This window comes from Bufo gargarizans, chromosome 1 (assembly GCF_014858855.1).
Source record: "Bufo gargarizans isolate SCDJY-AF-19 chromosome 1, ASM1485885v1, whole genome shotgun sequence".
In the NCBI taxonomy this organism is placed as follows: domain Eukaryota; kingdom Metazoa; phylum Chordata; class Amphibia; order Anura; family Bufonidae; genus Bufo; species Bufo gargarizans.
This window is the reverse complement of record NC_058080.1, coordinates 414698283-414712525: the sequence shown is the minus strand read 5'-3', so window position 1 is coordinate 414712525 and position 14243 is coordinate 414698283.

Here is a 14243-nt window from a genome sequence, read left to right as displayed (position 1 = left end):
TGGAAACTAGGGAAGAAAGATGGACACCTCCTAGAGAAAACCCTAACTCCAGTCCTGACAGACTACCAGTATGAACAAGCCCCAAAGATAGGCAAGTTCATACACTGCATACCTAGAATCCTACCTCACCCTATAGGACCCTGGAACTAATGTCAGGACTTAGTCTACCTGTTCCTCCAAAGGAAGAATGAACAGGAGTCTTCCTCAGGCCTAATAACAAACAGCAGAGAAAGGCAACACACACATATAATAAACAAAATACAAAAGGGAAAGGAAAAACATATCTTCAATAAAGCTTTGATAGCACCAGGAACTCAGCCGAGAACCAAACACAAGCCACAAGCTAATCACAAGTCCAACAGAAGCTATAAACCTCATAGCATAGTTGGAGAAACAATAAATAGAGAGGGTTAAATGAACACAATAGCCACACCTAGGGAAAGAATGTGTGGCAAGTACCAGAAACAACACAGACGTCATTAGATCCAAAAGGAAAAACATGTCAGATCAAACCACGTGTTGCCAGTCTCACAGACCTCCTGCCACCTGTCGCGAGAACGTCCGTTTGTCTCAGTACATTCGTGACAGGGTGTTAATCGGTTGTCATGGCAGTCAAGGACTTAGGCCCCCAAGTGTTTCATGCCATGGACAGGTATAATATATTGCAATACAGGAGTATTGCTGTAAGGGGCAAAGTCTTCATCTGGAGAAAACAAAAATTCAATCTCCATAGGTGACAAGACTTCCTCACCATCAAAACAGAATCTGAGGAATAGTCTACCTCAGGAAGTGGTAGCAGCAGGAACAGTGGATTTTCTTGACCCTTTCTCTACCAGCGCCATACATGTACAGTGCTGGAGCGATGGGTAAACATGCCTTCACTTGCACGTGCAGTGTTTCAAACAGCAAATACCCGTGGCTAATGACTGCGACTGGCAATAATGCTGATCATGGTCATTAAAGCTAATCTAAAAGCCATTTAGAAAGGTAAGGGGGCATGTAAGGTGGTATTATTGTATTGGCGCACAATATAAAGAGTTTTTTGTACTGGCGCACATTATAAGTTGGTATTTTTTGTACTGGTGCACAATATATTGAGGTATTTTTTATACTGGTGCACATTATAAGGGGGTATTTTTTGCAATAGCGGACATTATAAGGGGGTATTTTTTGCATTGGTGCACAATATAAGGCCTCATGCACACAACCATTGTGTGTTTTGCGGTCCGCAAATTGCGGATCCGCAAAACAATGATGGCGTTTGTGTGCGTTCCGCAATTTGCCATTAATATAACTGCCTACTCTTGTCCGAAAATTGGACAAGAATAGGACAGGTTATATTTTGCGGCCCCATTGAAGTGAATGGGTCCGCATCCAGGCCGGGGAACATGATTACTAGTATGGGCACTATGGGGGCATTATTACTATTGGAAGCTCTGTTAACACTGTGAACTATGGCAAATAGTTATTTCTATTGGTAGGACTTTGCCCATAACTTTTTACATTTTCCGTTTATATAGCCATATGAGGGGTTATTTTTTGTAGGGTGACTTGTATTTTTTAAGGGCACCATTTAATTTACCATGTTATTGGAAAATGGGAAAAACATACTTTGTGGGGTTAAACCGAATACAAACCCCAGAATTCCACCAAGATTTTTGGGATTTTGACATCACAGCGTTCACTGTGTGCTAAAAATAACATGAAGTCCCTATTCTGCTGCTCAATATGAATACTGTGATACCAAACTTATATAGTTATTTTTTTTAATTCACTATTTAATTAGAGTTTTAAAGTTCAGGTTCGTACCAAACATTACGATTTTTTCCACCCGAACCCAAACCCGAACATTTACGTAAAAGTTCGGGTTCGGTGTTCGGCAATTTCTATGGCGCTTTTTTAAAGGCTGCAAAGCAGCCAATCAACAAGCGTCATACTACTTGCCCAAAGAGGCCATCACAGCCAGGCCTACTATTGGCATGGCTGTGATTGGCCAAGTGCACCATGTGACCCAGCCTCCTTAGAAGCTGGAGTGATGTAGCCCTGCTTGTCACTCTGCTCTTCACTAGTATAGGGATAGGTTGCTGCTGCTGTGAGGGAGAGATTAGGCAGGGAGAAATACAGCGAAGTCCTGAAATTCTGCACATCTGCAGCTGAGAATCATCAATCTTTTGTGGGTGCAGAGCAAACAGGTTTTGTGCCTGCCCTGAGCTTTTTTTTCCAGACACTTTATTCAGTGGTCATCGGGGGCCATTTTACCACAATTGCAGTGCACCAGCACAGCATTGCATGATCTGACGCTTGTCTTCAGGCCATACCGCTCTGACCCAATCTGTGTGTAACAGAACCAAATTTTGAAGTAGCTGAACTAAAGCTATTTAGCTGGAAATCTGTAATTTTAACCAGCCCATATACACCGCTGTGACACTATCTGTGTGTGACCAAACCTATTTAGAAGTAGCTGAACTAAAGCTATTTTGCTGAGAATCTGTCATATTAACCAGCCCATATACACCGCTGTAACACTATCTGTGTGTGACCATACCCATTTAGAAGTAGCTGAACTAAAGCTATTTTGCTGAGAATCTGTCATATTAACCAGCCCATATACACTCCTGTGACACTATCTGTGTGTGACCGAACTTATTTTGAAGTAGCTGAAATAAATCTATTTTGCTGGGAATCTCTCATATTAATAGATAAGATTAAAGGACGGCTCACCCCTGATTCCAGCTGGCAAGGTGCTCCAACCCGATGTCGCACCCCGATCACCAGAAATAAAGCAATAATAGTCAAAAAAGGATGGGCACTCTTATACCTGGACCACAGAGTAAGCAATATGACACTAGTTTATTTGTAACAATATAGAGGTCACCATGCAAATATAAAATTAAGTGATATATCCTAAACAGATTAAAACCCTGTTAAAATACAATTAATAAAATGTAAATATGAATAAGTCCACTGATATAACTAGTATGCGGGGATGAGGGCCAAGTATGCTGGCCAAAGGATCGTATATATATGACCAACGTTAGGTCGGATTGCATACAGGCTACAGTGCTAAGTATATTTGATTAATTGGATCAATGGCCGTGACCAATTAAATCTCCACAAAATCAAATATAATGTGAAGTGTGTATAACCAGTGCATCAAATAAATACAAAACTAATAGTTTAGTGATAAAACATAGTGGCATAAAAATTGTGTTAATAGATCAGTGCAATGTATAGAAAATAAGCAGTGCTCAAATGGTTGCGGTAATACGTAACCGTGAAAAAATGTCTGTGGAGATTGATCCTAGAACTCAGTCTTTCTATTAATGTAACAAAAGTTCCTGAGAATCGGCTGAATGTTTCAATATTTAGTCCGGAAAATATACTAAGTTCTACAATGTAACAATCCAACAAATCTCTGGTTAAAACAACCTCAGGTTGCAGCAGCAATAGTTCATTATTTGTGCAGTGAAGCGGTTAAGCAGCAATATGTGCACATATAGTAAATTGTTTTATTACTCACATACAGACTTTCTGCCGTCCTCACCGTGGCATCCCACGTAGTAGAAATCCAGGGTAAAATATATCCCTGGGCAGCAGACAAAAAAGCAGCCTAGCTGTTTAGGTAAGGACTAGGGATGAGCGAACTCGAACTGTATAGTTCGGGTTCGTACCGAATTTTGGGGTGTCCGTGACACGGACCCGAACCCGGACATTTTCGTAAAAGTCCGGGTTCGGGTTCGGTGTTCGTCGCTTTCTTCGCGCTTTTGTGACGCTTTCTTGGCGCTTTTTGAAAGGCTGCAAAGCAGCCAATCAACAAGCGTCATACTACTTGCCCCAAGAGGCCATCACAGCCATGCCTACTATTGGCATGGCTGTGATTGGCCAGAGCACCATGTGACCCAGCCTCTATTTAAGCTGGAGTCACATAGCGCCGCCCGTCACTCTGCTCTGATTAGCGTAGGGAGAGGTTGCGGCTGCGACAGTAGGGCGAGATTAGGCAGATTAACTCCTCCAAAGGACTTGATTAACTGATCGATCTGCAGCTGTGGATCATTGAGCTGCTGATCCTCAATTGCTCACTGTTTTTAGGCTGCACAGACCGTTTGTCAGTCTCATTTTTCTGGGGTGATCGGCGGCCATTTTGTGTCTTGTGGTGCGCCAGCACAAGCTGCGACCAAGTGCATTTAACCCTCAATGGTGTGGTTGTTTTTTGGCTAAAGCCTACATCAGGGTGAAGCTGTCACACCAAGTGCATTTAACCAGCAATAGTCTGTTCATTTTTTGGCCATATACAAAATCAGGGGCAAGCTGCGCCTGTCACCAAGTGCATTTAACCCTCAATGGTGTGGTTGTTTTTTGGCTAAAGCCTACATCAGGGTGAAGCTGTCACACCAAGTGCATTTAACCAGCAATAGTCTGTTCATTTTTTGGCCATATACAAAATCAGGGGCAAGCTGCGCCTGTCACCAAGTGCATTTAACCCTCAATGGTGTGGTTGTTTTTTGGCTAAAGCCTACATCAGGGTGAAGCTGTCACACCAAGTGCATTTAACCAGCAATAGTCTGTTCATTTTTTGGCCATATCCCAGTCTAATTCTGTCACTAAATCCATACCGGTCACCCAGCGCCTAAATACTAGGCCTCAAATTTATATCCAGCTAAATCTGTCCCTAGTGCTGTAGCTGGGCGAGTTATTTAGTGTCCGTTCAAGCACATTTCTTGTTCTGGGTTGAAATACAATTCCCAATTTAGCAATTTCATAATTTAGTGGTTCCTGCTATATCAGAGCTATTTGAAATCTATCCCAAAAAGGGTATATAATATTGAAGGTGCACATTGGGTCATTCAGAATAACTTCACACACACCCGCTACTGTGTATTTCCAAGTCTAATTCTGTCACTAAACCCATACCTGTCACCCAGCGCCTAAATACTAGGCCTCAAATTTAAATCCCTCTAAATCTCTCGTTACCCACCGCTGTACTGTTGTTGCTGGGCAAGATATTTAGTGTCCGTCAAAGCACATTTTTTGTTCTGGGTTGAAGTACAATTCCCAATTTAGCAATTTCATAATTTAGTGGTTTCTGCTATATCAGAGCTATTTGAAATCTATCCCTAAAAGGGTATATAATATTGAAGGTGCACATAGGGTCATTCAGAATAACTTCACACACACGCTTCTGTGCATTTCCAAGTCTAATTCTGTCACTAAATCCATACCGGTGACCCAGCGCCTAAATACTAGGCCTCAAATTTAAATCCCTCTAAATCTCTCGTTACCCACCACTGTACTGTTGTTGCTGGGCAAGATATTTAGTGTCCGTCAAAGCACATTTTTTGTTCTGGGTTGAAGTACAATTCCCAATTTAGCAATTTCATAATTTAGTGGTTTCTGCTATATCAGAGCTATTTGAAATCTATCCCTAAAAGGGTATATAATATTGAAGGTGCACATAGGGTCATTCAGAATAACTTCACACACACGCTTCTGTGCATTTCCAAGTCTAATTCTGTCACTAAATCCATACCGGTGACCCAGCGCCTAAATACTAGGCCTCAAATTTAAATCCCTCTAAATCTCTCGTTACCCACCGCTGTACTGTTGTTGCTGGGCAAGATATTTAGTGTCCGTCAAAGCACATTTTTTGTTCTGGGTTGAAGTACAATTCCCAATTTAGCAATTTCATAATTTAGTGGTTTCTGCTATATCAGAGCTATTTGAAATCTATCCCTAAAAGGGTATATAATATTGAAGGTGCACATAGGGTCATTCAGAATAACTTCACACACACGCTTCTGTGCATTTCCAAGTCTAATTCTGTCACTAAATCCATACCGGTGACCCAGCGCCTAAATACTAGGCCTCAAATTTAAATCCCTCTAAATCTCTCGTTACCCACCGCTGTACTGTTGTTGCTGGGCAAGATATTTAGTGTCCGTCAAAGCACATTTTTTGTTCTGGGTTGAAGTACAATTCCCAATTTAGCAATTTCATAATTTAGTGGTTTCTGCTATATCAGAGCTATTTGAAATCTATCCCTAAAAGGGTATATAATATTGAAGGTGCACATAGGGTCATTCAGAATAACTTCACACACACGCTTCTGTGCATTTCCAAGTCTAATTCTGTCACTAAATCCATACCGGTGACCCAGCGCCTAAATACTAGGCCTCAAATTTAAATCCCTCTAAATCTCTCGTTACCCACCGCTGTACTGTTGTTGCTGGGCAAGATATTTAGTGTCCGTCAAAGCACATTTTTTGTTCTGGGTTGAAGTACAATTCCCAATTTAGCAATTTCATAATTTAGTGGTTCCTGCTATATCAGAGCTATTTGAAATCTATCCCAAAAAGGGTATATAATATTGAAGGTGCACATTGGGTCATTCAGAATAACTTCACACACACCCGCTACTGTGTATTTCCAAGTCTAATTCTGTCACTAAACCCATACCTGTCACCCAGCGCCTAAATACTAGGCCTCAAATTTAAATCCCTCTAAATCTCTCGTTACCCACCGCTGTACTGTTGTTGCTGGGCAAGATATTTAGTGTCCGTCAAAGCACATTTTTTGTTCTGGGTTGAAGTACAATTCCCAATTTAGCAATTTCATAATTTAGTGGTTTCTGCTATATCAGAGCTATTTGAAATCTATCCCTAAAAGGGTATATAATATTGAAGGTGCACATAGGGTCATTCAGAATAACTTCACACACACGCTTCTGTGCATTTCCAAGTCTAATTCTGTCACTAAATCCATACCGGTGACCCAGCGCCTAAATACTAGGCCTCAAATTTAAATCCCTCTAAATCTCTCGTTACCCACCGCTGTACTGTTGTTGCTGGGCAAGATATTTAGTGTCCGTCAAAGCACATTTTTTGTTCTGGGTTGAAGTACAATTCCCAATTTAGCAATTTCATAATTTAGTGGTTTCTGCTATATCAGAGCTATTTGAAATCTATCCCTAAAAGGGTATATAATATTGAAGGTGCACATAGGGTCATTCAGAATAACTTCACACACACGCTTCTGTGCATTTCCAAGTCTAATTCTGTCACTAAATCCATACCGGTGACCCAGCGCCTAAATACTAGGCCTCAAATTTAAATCCCTCTAAATCTCTCGTTACCCACCGCTGTACTGTTGTTGCTGGGCAAGATATTTAGTGTCCGTCAAAGCACATTTTTTGTTCTGGGTTGAAGTACAATTCCCAATTTAGCAATTTCATAATTTAGTGGTTCCTGCTATATCAGAGCTATTTGAAATCTATCCCAAAAGGGTATATAATATTGAAGGTGCACATTGGGTCATTCAGAATAACTTCACACACACCCGCTACTGTGTATTTCCAAGTCTAATTCTGTCACTAAACCCATACCTGTCACCCAGCGCCTAAATACTAGGCCTCAAATTTAAATCCCTCTAAATCTCTCGTTACCCACCGCTGTACTGTTGTTGCTGGGCAAGATATTTAGTGTCCGTCAAAGCACATTTTTTGTTCTGGGTTGAAGTACAATTCCCAATTTAGCAATTTCATAATTTAGTGGTTTCTGCTATATCAGAGCTATTTGAAATCTATCCCTAAAAGGGTATATAATATTGAAGGTGCACATAGGGTCATTCAGAATAACTTCACACACACGCTTCTGTGCATTTCCAAGTCTAATTCTGTCACTAAATCCATACCGGTGACCCAGCGCCTAAATACTAGGCCTCAAATTTAAATCCCTCTAAATCTCTCGTTACCCACCGCTGTACTGTTGTTGCTGGGCAAGATATTTAGTGTCCGTCAAAGCACATTTTTTGTTCTGGGTTGAAGTACAATTCCCAATTTAGCAATTTCATAATTTAGTGGTTCCTGCTATATCAGAGCTATTTGAAATCTATCCCAAAAGGGTATATAATATTGAAGGTGCACATTGGGTCATTCAGAATAACTTCACACACACCCGCTACTGTGTATTTCCAAGTCTAATTCTGTCACTAAACCCATACCTGTCACCCAGCGCCTAAATACTAGGCCTCAAATTTAAATCCCTCTAAATCTCTCGTTACCGCTGTACTGTTGTAGCTGGGAAAGTTATTTAGTGCCCGTCAAAGCACATTTTTTGTTCTGGGTTGAAGTACAATTCCCAATTTAGCAATTTCATAATTTAGTGGTTCCTGCTATATCAGAGCTATTTGAAATCTATCCCAAAAAGGGTATATAATATTCAAGGTGCACATTGGGTCATTCAGAATAACTTCACACACACGCTTCTGTGCATTTCCAAGTCTAATTCTGTCACTAAATCCATACCGGTCACCCAGCGCCTAAATACTAGGCCTCAAATTTATATCCCGCTGAATTTGAATACAATACATTGGGCCAAATAATATATTTGTTGTTGTGGTGAACCATAACAATGAGAAAAACATCTAGTAAGGGACGCGGACGTGGACATGGTCGTGGTGGTGTTAGTGGACCCTCTGGTGCTGGGAGAGGACGTGGCCGTTCTGCCACATCCACACGTCCTAGTGTACCAACTACCTCAGGTCCCAGTAGCCGCCAGAATTTACAGCGATATATGGTGGGGCCCAATGCCGTTCTAAGGATGGTAAGGCCTGAGCAGGTACAGGCATTAGTCAATTGGGTGGCCGACAGTGGATCCAGCACGTTCACATTATCTCCCACCCAGTCTTCTGCAGAAAGCGCACAGATGGCGCCTGAAAACCAACCCCATCAGTCTGTCACATCACCCCCATGCATACCAGGGAAACTGTCTCAGCCTCAAGTTATGCAGCAGTCTCTTATGCTGTTTGAAGACTCCGCTGGCAGGGTTTCCCAAGGGCATCCACCTAGCCCTTCCCCAGCGGTGAAAGACATAGAATGCACTGACGCACAACCACTTATGTTTCCTGATGATGAGGACATGGGAATACCACCTCAGCATGTCTCTGATGATGACGAAACACAGGTGCCAACTGCTGCGTCTTTCTGCAGTGTGCAGACTGAACAGGAGGTCAGGGATCAAGACTGGGTGGAAGACGATGCAGGGGACGATGAGGTCCTAGACCCCACATGGAATGAAGGTCGTGCCACTGACTTTCACAGTTCGGAGGAAGAGGCAGTGGTGAGACCGAGCCAACAGCGTAGCAAAAGAGGGAGCAGTGGGCAAAAGCAGAACACCCGCCGCCAAGAGACTCCGCCTGCTACTGACCGCCGCCATCTGGGACCGAGCACCCCAAAGGCAGCTTCAAGGAGTTCCCTGGCATGGCACTTCTTCAAACAATGTGCTGACGACAAGACCCGAGTGGTTTGCACGCTGTGCCATCAGAGCCTGAAGCGAGGCATTAACGTTCTGAACCTGAGCACAACCTGCATGACCAGGCACCTGCATGCAAAGCATGAACTGCAGTGGAGTAAACACCTTAAAACCAAGGAAGTCACTCAGGCTCCCCCTGCTACCTCTTCTGCTGCTGCCGCCTCGGCCTATTCTGCTGCTGCCGCCTCGGCCTCTTCCTCCGCCTCTGGAGGAACGTTGGCACCTGCCGCCCAGCAAACAGGGGATGTACCACCAACACCACCACCACCACCTCCGTCACCAAGCGTCTCAACCATGTCACACGCCAGCGTTCAGCTCTCCATCTCACAAACATTTGATAGAAAGCGTAAATTCCCACCTAGCCACCCTCGATCCCTGGCCCTGAATGCCAGCATTTCTAAACTACTGGCCTATGAAATGCTGTCATTTAGGCTGGTGGACACAGACAGCTTCAAACAGCTCATGTCGCTTGCTGTCCCACAGTATGTTGTTCCCAGCCGGCACTACTTCTCCAAGAGAGCCGTGCCTTCCCTGCACAACCAAGTATCCGATAAAATCAAGTGTGCACTGCGCAACGCCATCTGTAGCAAGGTCCACCTAACCACAGATACGTGGACCAGTAAGCACGGCCAGGGACGCTATATCTCCCTAACTGCACACTGGGTAAATGTAGTGGCAGCTGGGCCCCAGGCGGAGAGCTGTTTGGCGCACGTCCTGCCGCCGCCAAGGATCGCAGGGCAACATTCTTTGCCTCCTGTTGCCACCTCCTCCTTCTCGGCTTCCTCCTCCTCTTCTTCCACCTGCTCATCCAGTCAGCCACACACCTTCACCACCAACTTCAGCACAGCCCGGGGTAAACGTCAGCAGGCCATTCTGAAACTCATATGTTTGGGGGACAGGCCCCACACCGCACAGGAGTTGTGGCGGGGTATTGAACAACAGACCGACGAGTGGTTGCTGCCGGTGAGCCTCAAGCCCGGCCTGGTGGTGTGTGATAATGGGCGAAATCTCGTTGCAGCTCTGGGACTAGCCAATTTGACGCACATCCCTTGCTTGGCGCATGTGCTGAATTTGGTGGTGCAGAAGTTCATTCACAACTACCCCGACATGTCAGAGCTGCTGCATAAAGTGCGGGCCGTCTGTTCGCGCTTCCGGCGTTCACATCCTGCCGCTGCTCGCCTGTCTGCGCTACAGCGTAACTTCGGCCTTCCCGCTCACCGCCTCATATGCGACGTGCCCACCAGGTGGAACTCCACCTTGCACATGCTGGACAGACTGTGCGAGCAGCAGCAGGCCATAGTGGAGTTTCAGCTGCAGCACGCACGGGTCAGTCGCACTACAGAACAGCACCACTTCACCACCAATGACTGGGCCTCCATGCGAGACCTGTGTGCCCTGTTGCGCTGTTTCGAGTACTCCACCAACATGGCCAGTGGCGATGACACCGTTATCAGCGTTACAATACCACTTCTATGTCTCCTTGAGAAAACACTTAGGGCGATGATGGAACAGGAGGTGGCCCAGGAGGAGGAGGAGGAGGATGAGGAAGAGGGGTCATTTTTAGCACTTTCAGGCCAGTCTCTTCGAAGTGACTCAGAGGGAGGTTTTTTGCAACAGCAGAGGCCAGGTACAAATGTGGCCAGCCAGGGCCCACTACTGGAGGACGAGGAGGACGAGGATGAGGAGGAGGTGGAGGAGGATGAGGATGAAGCATGGTCACAGCGGGGTGGCACCCAACGCAGCTCGGGTCCATCACTGGTGCGTGGCTGGGGGGAAAGGCAGGACGATGACGATACGCCTCCCACAGAGGACAGCTTGTCCTTACCCCTGGGCAGCCTGGCACACATGAGCGACTACATGCTGCAGTGCCTGCGCAACGACAGCAGAGTTGCCCACATTTTAACCTGTGCGGACTACTGGGTTGCCACCCTGCTGGATCCACGCTACAAAGACAATGTGCCCACCTTACTTCCTGCACTGGAGCGTGATAGGAAGATGCGCGAGTACAAGCGCACGTTGGTAGACGCGCTACTGAGAGCATTCCCAAATGTCACAGGGGAACAAGTGGAAGCCCAAGGCCAAGGCAGAGGAGGAGCAAGAGGTCGCCAAGGCAGCTGTGTACACGGCCAGCTCCTCTGAGGGCAGGGTTAGCATGGCAGAGATGTGGAAAACTTTTGTCAACACGCCACAGCTAACTGCACCACCACCTGATACGCAACGTGTTAGCAGGAGGCAACATTTCACTAACATGGTGGAACAGTACGTGTGCACACCCCTCCACGTACTGACTGATGGTTCGGCCCCATTCAACTTCTGGGTCTCTAAATTGTCCACGTGGCCAGAGCTAGCCTTTTATGCCTTGGAGGTGCTGGCCTGCCCGGCAGCCAGCGTTTTGTCTGAACGTGTATTCAGCACGGCAGGGGGCGTCATTACAGACAAACGCAGCCGCCTGTCTACAGCCAATGTGGACAAGCTGACGTTCATAAAAATGAACCAGGCATGGATCCCACAGGACCTGTCCGTCCCTTGTCCAGATTAGACATTAACTACCTCCCCATAACCATATATTATTGGACTCCAGGGCACTTCCTCATTCAATCCTATTTTTATTTTCATTTTACCATTATATTGCGATGCTACCCAAAGTTGAATGAACCTCTCCTCTGCCTGTGTGCTAGGCCTAAATATATGCCAATGGACTGTTGCAGTGGTGGCTGACATGAAGCCTGATTCTCTGCTATGACATGCAGACTAATTCTCTGCTGACATGAAGCCAGATTGTCTGTTACGGGACCTCTCTCCTCTGCCTGGGTGCTGGGCCTAAATTTATGACAATGGACTGTTGCAGTGGTGGCTGACGTGAAGCCTGATTCTCTGCTATGACATGCAGACTGATTCTCTGCTGACATGAAGCCAGATCGTCTGTTACGGGACCTCTCTGCTCTGCCTGTGTGCTAGGCCTAAATATATGCCAATGGACTGTTGCAGTGGTGGGTGACGTGAAGCCTCATTCTCTGCTATGACATGCAGACTGATTCTCTGCTGACATGAAGCCAGATTGTCTGTTACGGGACCTCTCTGCTCTGCCTGTGTGCTAGGCCTAAATATATGCCAATGGACTGTTGCAGTGGTGGGTGACGTGAAGCCTCATTCTCTGCTATGACATGCAGACTGATTCTCTGCTGTCATGAAGCCAGATTGTCTGTTACGGGACCTCTCTGCTCTGCCTGTGTGCTAGGCCTAAATATATGCCAATGGACTGTTGCAGTGGTGGGTGACGTGAAGCCTCATTCTCTGCTATGACATGCAGACTGATTCTCTGCTGACATGAAGCCAGATTGTCTGTTACGGGACCTCTCTGCTCTGCCTGTGTGCTAGGCCTAAATATATGCCAATGGACTGTTGCAGTGGTGGGTGACGTGAAGCCTCATTCTCTGCTATGACATGCAGACTGATTCTCTGCTGTCATGAAGCCAGATTCTCTGTTACGGGACCTCTCTGCTCTGCCTGTGTGCTAGGCCTAAATATATGCCAATGGACTGTTGCAGTGGTGGGTGACGTGAAGCCTCATTCTCTGCTATGACATGCAGACTAATTCTCTGCTGACATGAAGACAGATTCTCTGTTACGGGACCTCTCTCCTCTGCCTGTGTGTGTGCTGGGCCTAAATATATGCCAATGGACTGTTGCAGTGGTGGCTGACGTGAAGCCTCATTCTCTGCTATGACATGCAGACTGATTCTCTGCTGACATGAAGCCAGATTCTCTGTTACGGGACCTCTCTCCTCTGCCTGTGTGTGTGCTGGGCCTAAATATATGCCAATGGACTGTTGCAGTGGTGGCTGACGTGAAGCCTCATTCTCTGCTATGACATGCAGACTGATTCTCTGCTGACATGAAGCCAGATTCTCTGTTACGGGACCTCTCTCCTCTGCCTGTGTGTGTGCTGGGCCTAAATATATGCCAATGGACTGTTGCAGTGGTGGCTGACGTGAAGCCTCATTCTCTGCTATGACATGCAGACTGATTCTCTGCTGACATGAAGCCAGATTCTCTGTTACGGGACCTCTCTCCTCTGCCTGTGTGTGCTGGGCCTAAATATATGCCAATGGACTGTTGCAGTGGTGGCTGACGTGAAGCCTCATTCTCTGCTATGACATGCAGACTAATTCTCTGCTGACATGAAGACAGATTCTCTGTTACGGGACCTCCCTCCTCTGCCTGGGTGCTGGGCCTAAATATATGCCAATGGACTGTTGCAGTGGTGGCTGACGTGAAGCCTCATTCTCTGCTATGACATGCAGACTGATTCTCTGCTGACATGAAGCCAGATTCTCTGTTACGGGACCTCTCTCCTCTGCCTGTGTGTGTGCTGGGCCTAAATATATGCCAATGGACTGTTGCAGTGGTGGCTGACGTGAAGCCTCATTCTCTGCTATGACATGCAGACTGATTCTCTGCTGACATGAAGCCAGATTCTCTGTTACGGGACCTCTCTCCTCTGCCTGTGTGTGTGCTGGGCCTAAATATATGCCAATGGACTGTTGCAGTGGTGGCTGACGTGAAGCCTCATTCTCTGCTATGACATGCAGACTAATTCTCTGCTGACATGAAGACAGATTCTCTGTTACGGGACCTCCCTCCTCTGCCTGGGTGCTGGGCCTAAATATATGCCAATGGACTGTTGCAGTGGTGGCTGACGTGAAGCCTCATTCTCTGCTATGACATGCAGACTGATTCTCTGCTGACATGAAGACAGATTCTCTGTTACGGGACCTCTCTCCTCTGCCTGTGTGCTAGGCCTAAATATATGCCAATGGACTGTTGCAGTGGTGGGTGACGTGAAGCCTCATTCTCTGCTATGACATGCAGACTGATTCTCTGCTGTCATGAAGCCAGATTGTCTGTTACGGGACCTCTCTGCTCTGCCTGTGTGCT